The sequence below is a fragment of the Anabrus simplex genome, chromosome 6, assembly GCF_040414725.1.
Source record: "Anabrus simplex isolate iqAnaSimp1 chromosome 6, ASM4041472v1, whole genome shotgun sequence".
Lineage (NCBI taxonomy): Eukaryota > Metazoa > Arthropoda > Insecta > Orthoptera > Tettigoniidae > Anabrus > Anabrus simplex.
In genome coordinates, this window is record NC_090270.1 from 349,688,496 (window position 1) to 349,701,529 (window position 13,034).

Consider the following 13,034-nt stretch of genomic DNA (forward strand, 5'->3'; position numbering starts at 1 on the left):
CTGGGAATATATGCTTTCAATGAGTGAGTTGCAAGTATTGAATGACGTACTTGTCACCGCAGGCAAACACCAGACTGCAACCAAAGAACGATCCGCACCGTACGAGACACACGAACGGACTGCGAAACATCTCACTGACTAAAGCAAGGTCTAAGTTTTCAATATGTTCATAATGGACCTTGTGTCAATGCCCAAATGATACTACGGTGAAGCCATTGCTCATGTTGTCCGTCAATATGATGTAAGTGTCTTGTTGGAAACTTGTTTATATCAGTATTTTGAGGTTATGAACCGTCACTCCTGTGTACGCTGAGCCAACATAAGGACCACGATAGCACCTCGTAATGACCGTTGTTATCTTGTTAAAATTGTAATACGAGATAATGATTGCATTTCGGTAGGAAAGTTGTATCACGAGCGTTTGTCGTGTATATTACTTGAAAAGTACTTGGCAATTACCATATTTGTATGTTGGCAATCCTTTTATTACGCTAGCCTTTATCGTCGTTTCACCGTTCGCATTTTAATGCAAATTTGCATCTATTAAACAATAAATGCAACATTGATTATTTAAAATGTTAGTGGAATTCATATAAAACCCCAAAACCACCACACTTACCTAAATCACGACATAACATAACCTCATTCTTTAGCTCGTTCGTTGAACCCTTCTCACTACGTTTATGTATGGGAATGGAAAACAAGAGAAGGAAAGGAAGTAAAACACAGCATAATGCACACAGTTTATATTTTGAGTTTATTTATTCCAAACAACAGGTAAGAAGCACAAACACACACACAAGTTTACTCACAACAGCTAGGTAGTTCAACGTGAGGTTAGTTCATGATCATAATACTATTTCTTCACACTAAAAACGCGTACCCGGTATAATTCTAATTCACTCCATACTGTCAAAAAACAAGTAAAACTTGAAAAAACTAAACCTGGAATGAAATAAATTCATCTTGCACAAGCAGGATACTCACATCGCATAAAATCACAAAAATAAGTCAAAATATATATAACAGCACCAACTGCAAATGTTTGCACTCTACGAACAAACTACAAGGCGCAACAAACGGGATCAATGAAATGATACTTCAAAACTGAAAATATACACTACCTAACCTGTATCAATAAGCACACTCCAGGTGACACAAGACACAAGGTGATTAGAAGACTAATCGACATATTCATACATCAATCATACGATTACAATAGTAATCCTCGAGGTATTATTTTTCTTCTCTTCAAGGTTTTAAAAGCTTTATAACATAGTGCTAATTATAATTTTACATTCTGCAGCCCAGCACTCATTATGTTCAGCAGCGCACGGAACAACTGTCGTTTGTGTACATGCCCTAGGCCCCTAGTTCTGTGTGGAAACATAGTTTGCTAGGAGTTCACAATTTCCCTTATTACTTGTTTCCAAAGACCTGTCTGTACTTTTGAAACAGAGACTAGGTGCCTGGTAATTGGACAATTCTTGTCTGAATGTTCTGTATAAGTTCCGTGTATTGTTTTTCTTGAAATCTTCTTCGATATCTGCCAGTCTGTTTTGATCATATTTCCGTTTTTCAGATCTGATGATTTTTGAGGTTTGTTTCTGTGTTTTGAATAATTCATCACGATTTTGATCAGTTTTATAGGAACTCCAGTTTAGCCAGGACCTAATTCTGACTTCTATGGCCTTGTCACAGGTGTCATTCCACCATCTGTGTTTGCGTTTCCTTGGGGGGTTGCTGATGTTTTGTGAAGCTTTCAAGAGTGTGTCCTTGAATTCTAGCCAGTTTGAAGGAGCATCGTTGGAGATATCGCAAGGAAATTGTCTGAGTTCTGTCTCAGAAATTCAGGGTCGATTCTTGGGTTTTTGATTGTTTTGATTTTCTTCCTGTTGGGTTGAAACTTTACTTTAACAAGAGATAGGTGGTGGTCGGAGTCAATAATTTCCTTTTTGACTTTAATGTTCATAATTTCTTTTTGTTTTTTCTTGAAAACAGCCACATGGTCTAGTTGAAATTGTCCTAAATGCATGTTCGGGGATCTCCATGTCATTTTCTTTTGAGGAAGTGCCAGGAAATGGGTTGACATCAATTTTAGATCGAAATTCTCGCAGAAGCCAATAGGGATGTATCACGCAAAACTTGTCCGCTAGGTAGCGCAATGGTAGTACCCGGTATGCGCTTTCCGCTGCTCGATTGTTTTACATGAGACTTATATGGAGTATTCCTACATTTGCGATCATCGAAACGAAACTTTTGCTTTAAATGCATTAAAATGGAGTTACCATATTCTGCTAATGTTTTCAACGAGACGGGAAATGGTATAGGTGCAATGACGATTGCGGATTTGGAAGCAGAATTGAAGAAAAGGGGCATAAAAATATCCGAAAAAATGTAAGAGTTGATTGAAAGGCACCAGTAAGGAATAAATGCAGCAACTCCTTCTTTTAGCGTTTTTGTTAAGATTGAATTCTTAAAGTACAAATAGCATTTTGAAAACATTCCTAATGCGGTATTTTTCCTTTTCTTTGCAGGTTATAGGCGTACATAAGGCACGACATTGGTGTGACAGCAGTGCCTGGGGCTACATCCAGTACGACTGAACTTCATTTCCGTGTAGCGCACGAGTTTCAGGATCTTGTTTCGGACCATAAGACAAATACCGGTATACAAATTTCAAATTTGGAAGTGATGTTCAGGAAGTCTGAAATTGATGGCTCTAGTGTCAAATTATAGGTCACTGTGTGATTCAGGGTACCGTACCGCACACGGTGTTATGGCTATTTTTATACTTCTATATCTTCTTGCTCTCTGAGTTATTTCCAAGGTACCGGTACCATACCATGACAATATCGAAGGTACAGCGTTCTCGTTAAGTCTTCATCTTTCGCCTAAAATTATTGAAATAGGTCATATTAACTTTTCAGAATGTGCTACCTTATTATAAAATTATTTCTTAATTAGTACTAATTTGCTTACTTACCAGTTTCAGTAACTGTAAAATGTCTCGAGCAGACTTTGATATTAGGAGTCATATTTTTATTTCATAGGTCCTGCCTACGAATCGCATGCAACCACTTTTTACGGAAAGCATATTGCTTAGGAAATTGATGGTATGAACATGGTCGACCTTGATTTTGGGACATTGGGACACAGCAATAGTCAGGCATCACAATTTTCTTGTCATCTTTGTTGTCGTAACGATATATTAAATCTTTTACTTCAGCATTTAACTAGGCAACTTCTATTAAAAACACATACAAACAAATGACGATCGACAAGCGCATACCGCGTACTACACGTGAGACATCTATCGGTAGTGTTTCAGTACATCCCTATTAAACGTTCCCCATCAGTTCCCTCTTAGCAGTGCTCGTGTGCAGTTGAGTTGACAGTTGCTGTGAGGAGGTAGCGTGGACGGTATAGAGTAGTGCTTTTGCGAGTGTAATACGTAAGTTATGGGGGAGCAAAGTGGTGGTGAGGAGTCTCCTGATCCTTCAACCCTCAAAGTTGCTCGGGAAGAGACAGTTCAAATGGAACAGGATGAGGATGATAGTCTAAGTGAGAATAGTAGTACAGTGAGTACACCTAATACACCCAATGAGGTAGTGAATAAAGAGACTGCTACTTCGAATTCGAAGACTGAGTCGCAGGAACTTTATCCTAGTACTCATTATGGACCTTTCATTATTTTTGTGGAGTCCACAGCATCAGGCAATGTCGGTAACATGCATCCTATGACCCTAGGTAGGACTTTCTATGAGAACAATATTCCAGGCATAAAATCAGTGGCCCGCAAGGGACGCAATAGGGTACAAATAGAATTTGTCTATGCTGTACAGGCAAATTCATTTTTGAAACACCCTATATTAGTTGAGCTGCAGTTACGGGCATACATACCTAGCTCTAATGTATTGCGGGTAGGAGTCATCAGGGGAGTAGAGAAGACCTTGACTGAGGATGCCATATTAAAGCACTTGAAGTCTCCTGCTACAATAAAATCTGTAAAACGTTTGAACCGTCGAGTTGTTAACGAAGAAGGCACACAGTATGTACCTACTGGATCTATCAAAGTGGTTTTTCGTGCACAGAAACTTCCACAGTACGTGTCTTTATATCAAGTGCATTTAGAGGTGGAGCCATATGTTTTTGCTCCCATCATCTGCAAAAAATGCCAGCGGTACGGGCACGTTGATAAGCGTTGCAGAGCAACAAGTCCCAGGTGTGGGAAATGTGCATTGCACCATACTACGGCGAACTGTACTGAAACTTTCTTTCAATGTGTGCATTGTCGCGGTTCCCATTCAACTGGCAATGTGGATTGTCCAACGCACCAACAGCAGGTCCACATTAAAAAGATAATGAGCCACCAGAATTTATCTTTCAAGGACGCTGTTCAAAAAGTCCAACCTAGGGAATATAATCTAGTGGACACTTCTCAAAATTTTCCCCCTTTAAATGGGGAGGGGCAGACTCCTACACAGTCGAATCCCCGTAAGAGGAAATTCACTCAAGTAATTTTAAAATCCCCGAGACCAGCACCAGCCCCAGGATATGATAAGGAAGGTTACCAAAATTTGGTTCGCGAGCTTCCCCGCATGGAGATGGCGGCTTCAAGACTTACACCTGTTTACGGTGGCGCAAACCGTCGGATGGAGGCACCTTTTGACGAACCTGTTGCCACGAGTAGCGCATCCATGGCGCAGCCACTTTCGTCATTTCATAGGCAAAGAGAACATCTTCAAAGTGGTCTTTATCAATCTATTCAGCAATTAGTACAATTATTGGGTGATCACCCCGCGTTAGCGCATAATGTATTCCAGTTAAGGGACAGGATTTGTAATTTTATTCAATTCTATGATCAGAATCACTCAATGGAATGCTAGAAGTCTCATGAACAAGCGTCATGAGCTATATAAATTAATACAGGAAACAGTACCTCACTTCGTAGCTATACAAGAAACTTGGTTTCATCTAGAGACTCGCATCAAGTATCCAAATTACACAGTTTTACGTAATGATGGACCCGGTTACGGGGGGGTTGCCTTTTTGGTCCACTCATCCGTGACATATAGCATCCATTTGAACATTCAGGCCATACCCCATACATATGTTATAGGATTATATTATATGCATTTTTTACTTGTGAATATCTACTGTCCTCCTGAATTTTCCATTACTGAGAGACAATGGAACCAATTCTTTCAACAATTTACTACCGAACCATATGTTTTTATCTTTGGGGACTTTAATCTTCATCACACCCTGTGGGGAGGACATTTGGATACCCTTCAAGGTACACAGTTCCTTAATGAAGTAAATAACCATGCTTTCGCTATTTTGAATGATGGCTCTCCTACGCGTTTGACTGCGCCTTCTGCCCCTCCTAGCGCAGTAGATTTAACATTGTGTAAGCGAAATATGGTGTCTATCGCTACATGGCATACTTTGAGTGATACTTATTCCAGTGATCATTTCCCTATTGTTATTACTTATGGAGTAGGCAGACCTTTTTCTCCACCCCCCCACACTGTTTCACATAACATGATTCGATCTTTAAGGAGTTTTAAACCACAAATATATACCGCCTACATTGAGGACGCGTTACAAAAAATACCGGTAAATACTTTTTCATATCAAACTTTAATGCAGATTTTAACAGCTTATATTAACCTTCATCACCCCATCAGCGCTTCACCTCCTTTATCTTCTAGAAAACCTGTGCATGTTAAGTGGTGGGATGAAGAATGCCATTTGATGATTCAAACTCGTAAAGTACTGTTTCGACAATATAGGCAGCACGCAACACCTGAGCATTACTTCCGGCTCAAACGACACATGGCACAAACCCGCCGACTTTTCCATCAAAAACGGCGTGACGCTTGGAGGGAGTTTATATCGTCCTTCACGCGACAGGTTCCGATTGCAGACTTGTGGAATGCCATCAGGGCAATCACAAGAGTGACGCAGCACTCCCCTGCCAAGACCATCCCAGGTCAAGTATTATCAGATTTTCTTGTTAGAGAAGCGCCAGATTTTGTAGTGCCACAGTATGTTCCTTACCAAGATCCACTAGACACACGTTTTTCCGTATTGCTACAACCCTGCGACTATCAGGAATTAGAAGCAGTACTCCGCTCCTGCTCAAATTCTTCCCCAGGTCCAGATAATGTTTCCTATCAAATGCTCCAATTACTACCTATTCGCGCAAAGAAGGTATTACTAAATAGGTATAATGATATTTTTCGCAATCACAGTACACCTGTTAGTTGGAATGAATTTTTCCTAATCCCCATTCTTAAAAACAAGCAGTTACCCACAGAGGTCAGTAATTATCGCGGTATAGTCCTCGGTTCGTGCATCCGTAAAGTGTTTCTAAAGATCTTACTTCGAAGAATCCTATGGGTATTAGAATACTATAACTTGACGCCTCGATATCAATATGCCTTTTTTAAGGGACGCAGTACATCTGATGCATTTAATAGTTTTGTTATCGATTTACTTTTAGCTCGTCATAGAAAACATAGTACCATAGCGGTTTTTCTTGATATTCAACGGGCTTATGATTCCGTACCTTTGCACATCTTATGGGAAAAACTTGCAACTCTTAAGATTCCTGAGGGATTTATTAGCATTCTCCGACAACTTCTGACTTATCGAACACTACGATTTAAATCGACGCCTTGTACACTCCAGCCCCGGCAGGTAAGTAATGGGTTGCCTCAGGGCGATATTCTGAGTGGTATTCTTTTCGCTCTTTTTATGAAAGATTTTGAAACGGTCATTTTACGTCATGCTCGCATACAGGCGTATGCTGATGATTTTTTGATTTATTGTACACACGAAGATTTACAGCTCTGTAGACAACATATTAGTCTCGCGCTTTATGAAGCTAGAACATGGTTAGAGGCCCATGGGTTAAATCTTTCCATAGCGAAATGTCGAGCAATGATATTTACACATCGCAGAACCTATGACCGATCGCCACTTGCCTTTGATCAGTATGAAATACCAGTGGTTAGCCACCATAAATATCTTGGGTTATTTATCGATCAAAAACTTACATGGAAACATCATTTTTTATATTTGCGTTCGAAGAGTGAACGGTATATTCAGGTTATACAGGCCGTAACCCGTAGGCAATGGGGGGCAGATCCCGTTGTGGTGCTATCTCTGTACAAAACCACTATTCGGACGATATTGGATTACGGATCACATATTTTCGACGTAGCATCTTCTACTAACTTACATATTCTTAACACTTGTCAATATCAAGCAATACGATCCTGTATTGGAGCTTTAAAATCCACACCTACCAATGCCCTCCTCGTTGAAGCCTGCGAAGCTCCCTTACAAGTACGTAGGAAAATACTTGCAACGAAATATTTACTTAAAAAGTTTTCATTCACAAGTCATCCTCTAATTCCGAAGTTACAGTTACTCTCGGAGTATTATTCAGTTAGGCGCCAGGGTTTAAGCAGATTGCCTGCATTGTTTCATGCATTTAATACATTAAAGTCGAAGCAGTGTACCTTAATACACAGTGCTACTTTACTACCCTATACTTTACCCTATCCGGTTTCTCATTTTAAGCCTCAAATCATTTGGCCTATGCGTAATGGCTCTACTACATTTCCTTGTCTGCAGGGGATCGAGATATGTCCAGTTAAACGAGTGAAATTTTCTCATATTCCACGAAGCATAAACATTTTTACAGATGGGGCAAAGAACATTAATGGAGTCGGTTCCGCTTATTATATACCTTCTCTAAATTTTAGTGAACAATATGGTTTGCCTAGTGACTGTTCGATTTTTACGGCGGAGCTATTTGCCATACAGCAAGCCTTACTTTTTGTTCAGAGAAGGGGATATACGCGAGCTACAATCTATACGGATTCGCTGAGTGCATTACAATCTTTGGTTTCTGATGAGTTATCCTATAATTGGTATATTTACAATGTCAAGAGTATCCTTTATATGCTTGACAATGTCGGTATTTCCATAACTTTAGTATGGGTACCAGGTCACGTGGGTATCGCCGGTAATGAAAAAGCAGACTGTTTTGCAAAACAAGCTTCTCGTCTTCCTGTTCTGAATACTAACAATATGGTTCCAGCTTCTGATTATGTAGTTATTTTTCGACAGGAGGGACGTTCAGACTGGCAGAATTTCTTCCGACAAACTGCACAAGTCAAAGGTAAATTTTATTATCATTTACAACCAAGCCTTTTAGTTAAACCTTGGTTTATACGAGGATCTTATACTAGACGACATATTATTAACATCATTCGGTTACGGTTTAATCATGCCCTCACACCACAATATCGATCACGGTTCCATTTAACGCAAGATACCAACTGTTTGTGTGGTACAGATATCCGTAATGGCGATTCTAATCACATCCTCTTTGAATGTTCTTTGTATGCTAACCAACGTAAAAAACTTATGGCTAACCTCCAGCGACTTAAGCAGGTTTTTCCTACCAGTGTTTCTTGTTTGCTCTGTAATCCTACAGAAGAGATTATTAGAGTGCTAAATTTGTTTCTAGATGAAGCCAAGATCGTGTTATAATTTTGTCTATAATATCCAGTGAGAATTACTAATGCTTTCTCAGGTTCCATTTGAGTGATTCCTCATATCATTAGTGTATTACTTGTGAGTGCTATTTTGGATTCTTCGTGTGGGTGACGTTTTAAACGCAGTGTGATTGCAAGATTGGAAGTTTCCCGTATGACAACAGTCTATACTAGCAAAATGGGGTAGTTATGTGATATAGTGAAGTTTCGTGTTTTGTGTTTTTCTACTTGCAAGTTCAGGCATCAATTATTGAATTGAAGTGTTTTCATTTAGACTAGTGTGTTTACATGCGTAAGCGAGTATTGACTGGGTGAAATGTCGTAGACACAGCCCAATAAGCATCAGCAAGCAAGCAAGCAAGCAAGCAACGTTCCCCATTTTTAATGGTTGTTTAGGGTAAAGTCCCACAGTGGTCCAAAATTTCTTCTCTTTGCCAATTTGTGCATTGAAGTCCCCCAGCGGAATTTTGACATGTTGTTTTGGAATTTTGCCTGTAGTTTCTTCTAGTAATTCCCAGAAATCATCTACCTTTTGTGGGTCTTTTTGATTGTAATTGTTTGTAGGTGCATGTGCATTGATTAGTGTATAAGCTTTGTTTCCTGATTTGATTGTCATTAGCGAACTTCTTTCAGAAGATATAAAGTACCTATAGTACCGAATTTGTGATATTTTTTCCAATGCAAAACCACTGTCAAATTGTAATATTTTGTTAGACAGGAGGGTAGCTAGCTTACCTTTTTAAATTCTATAGTTTCCTGATTCAAAATTATTTTCGTCACTGTTCCTAGTTTCTTGGAGTGCCAGAATTTGGATGTTGAGTTGGTCTAATGTGTCTGTTAAGTGCTTCAACTTTCCAATTTAGCGAAGCGTGTTGATGTTTAAAGTGCCAATAAAATGTTTTTCCCTTGTGCGAAGAATCCGATGATCGAGAAAACCTAGTATGAATACTAGGGCCTGGGGTAGTAGTATCATTAACTAGCGTTGCCATCATGCTATTAAGTTGAAGATAATTGGGAGATTGATCTTTGTCAATCTCATAGTTACAACTAAGGTATTGAGTCTCAGAGGTTGCCTCAAGATGTTTTCTGGCCGTGCCTGTTTATGGTCCGCGAGAGGTATTTTTATTACTGTTATTATTATTATTATTATTGATGTGTATTTTCCTTCCTAATTTTCTTCGTTGTTTGAATTTGCCTTCTAACTGTGTTGCTATTGCGTTTGCTGGCTGACGATTTGTATGCGATCGTTATTTGCATTGTTCGGGACTTTAATTAAATGACACCTCATGAATGCATCTTAGCGTTATCCAAAGCTCCCTCCATTCTGAATTATTTAAGCTGTTGGCGAACTGTTTATCAAAAGCAAATGGGTCAGATGACCTTCGATGTTAGGCCCCTTAAAACAACAAGCATCATCATCAACTAAAGCAAATGTAATTTCGTACTATTACCCATGGGAGTAATTATAATTATTATGATTTTTAATAACCTTAACAATCGCCAAAGAGGGTCAGTTTCATTATGTTGGTTCAATATTCGTGGATAAAAGTAGCTGCGAAAAAGAAATCAAACGTCGCATCATACTTGGACGCAGAGCTATGGCAAAATTAAAGATCTGGCAAAATAAAGCAATATCTATGAATACGAGGAAAATATTAATCCATTCGCTTGTGTTCTTGATCTTCCTGTATGGATGCAAAACTTGGAACATATAAGCTAAAGACAAGAACCGAATAAACGGCCTTGAAATGTGGTGTTGGAGAAGGATGTTGCGCACACCGTGGACAGCCAGGCGAACAAATGATTCTGTCATCCGGGAAATTGGAATACAAGAAAGTTTATACCAAGCAGTGGACCAGAGAATCCTGCAATTCTTTGGTCACATTATGAGAAGAGAGGATGAAAACCTGGAAAAAATAATGGTCCAAGGAAAAGTTTCTGGAACAAGCACGGGCTGATCAAGTAAGAGAGACCATGGAGAGTTACTGTCCGGAAAACGCAAGTACGTACAGAATGGTATCAGCTTATAAAAAAAAACAACTCCTCAGTCATGAGTGGAATGACTCGACAGAGAGAGAATAACGTCGAGTCTGGGGAAAATTGAAATTTGCTGCTCGACATTTAACTTAATATTTGCCATTCTCTTAACTCTTTGTTGTCACATATTACCCATTGTTTGGAGTCCTTGCATTTTTTTATTATTACGCAATGTGTCACCTCGTCTTATCTAATCTGATGGACAAGTTTTAATTTTGGTGGCTTTAGATGATTTTGATTGGTTGAAGGCTTGGCGTCGGTAACGACTTGCTCCTGTTGTGCGCTTCCGTGTTCTTTTGTTAAGTGTGGAACGTTTATATTATTTTACCCTGAATATACTTGATTTAATTGGAATAACTTTCTGCCATATTTTTATTGTAATTTAATCTTGTTTCCTTTATTTGTGTAATATTAATATTAATTCGGGGTTGGAGCCACAATCTTCCTAGTGTGTGTGACTTGTAATTATTTGTGTAGGTAGTGTAGCAGTGTTAGTAGTTGCGGGCCCGTATACGAATTATCTAGTGTGTATCTTTCAAGTACTTATATTGGTTGTAACATATTTCTGTTTAATATTTTAATCTTTCTATAACTTAAGTAAAATTTATTTACAAGATTATCTAATGATATGAGTTTTAACCTTCCATGTTGATATCGGCTTCATTTATGCCACCTTAAAATTCATTATGAAATGTTGTTCCACTATTTAATTTTCTTTGCATTTTAGTTTTTTAAAAGGAAAAAAATATATTTAAGCGTACATATATGATAAGAATTTTAATATTTAATTAATTAAGTAAAATTCTTTAGTTTTATTTCACCCTTTCTTCTTATTTAGTAAGTAGTAATATTGACCTGGCAACCATTCAAGCGCTAATTTTAAGATCCAGTCCTTTATCCTTGATGCTTCAGCCCTTCACGCATAGTATTTTGTGCTACTGTCCTCATGGTAAGTAATTGTTTTGTTTTCATTGTAAATTTATGTATTTGCATTGTTATGTCTGTGTTCATCTTAATGAGGTTGCAATAATATTCAGTGCCAGAGTTCACAAGTGCCTAAAACATAATATTTTGCATCCATAGGTTTTATAGGATCATGTGCAATAATTAACACTTTGTCCTGAATTTTGCACATGGTAACAATATTATCACAAGACTTGTTAGTCTTTCAGTATGTCTAAACGCCATATGTAACACTTAGGACATTCAAACGCATCTGTTAAGGGGAGTACTCCCATTGTCTCTGCTAAACAGAGTTTACCTTCCATCGACCCCTCAGTCTCATGTACACATAAGCAAACGACACTCCAAAAGGTGGGGCTATAGTACAGAATACATTCCCAGAGTTACTTATGTACGGAAAAGGAACTTCTACAATTATAATTTGTCTAATTTCCTTTATGTCAGCAATGCACAATCACTGGCAAGTTTTACTAATGCAAACATTTCTATATTCATGATTTGTCTCACTTGATTAATAATTGCACAGTCACAAAAATTAACAATCTTACATAATATAAACCGGTTAGTACAGAACAGATACACATGATGTTGTTCCTGTGTATTGTATCATGTCAATTTACTTATAATTCTTCCTTTGTTACATGTGTTATAGTCTACGAAGTGTTACATGCCATGTTTGAGCAGACCAGAAAACAGTTATGAAGACACTGAAAAAAAATATCTTATTCTTTACAAAAATCAGGAATATGGAAGAGCACGTATCATCGAGAGCTGAGAGATGGAAAACTCTACTGAAGATACTCCTCAGTGTAAAGGAGCTCACACACATCCATGACAGGCTGCTTTGGAGCTACAACAATGTTTGGTATTGTCAATGGCACTTCAACTACACTGATAGAACGTTATTTGGCGTATGGCAAACATTATGCCACCAAGCCGATAATACAGCACACTGATTATGTCCTTTAAGAAGCCTGTTGGAATGACGAATTGAATGCTGTAGCACACATGTTGTATTACTAAACAGCGATGATTACTCTGGTAGTGGACTGTAGTTTGGTTAAGCAGTGATAAGACCATAGGGCCAAGTCATTCACCAATATTACACATAATGAAACTTTTATTACAATTGTACATGATTAACAAAATGCATAGAAACTATTTACACGTTAAACAATAAACTGAAATGCCTGGATGGCTATTGATTAAGTTGCAGGCCATGTGACCGTGAATGCATGTCTCGCCGACATGTTGTCGTTTTTTAAAATGTCTTCTCTCGTTGCCGGAAACCAGGTGCATTCTGGTCACTCAATAGAGACACGGCCAAGAGCGCGCTCTGTATAAATTTTCTAAGAGGATGAAACATTCTCCCCTCTGTTGATTGTATTCAATCAAGACAAAATACATTTCAATGAAAATAACATAAAACAAAAATGTCATCAGAATACAAATACA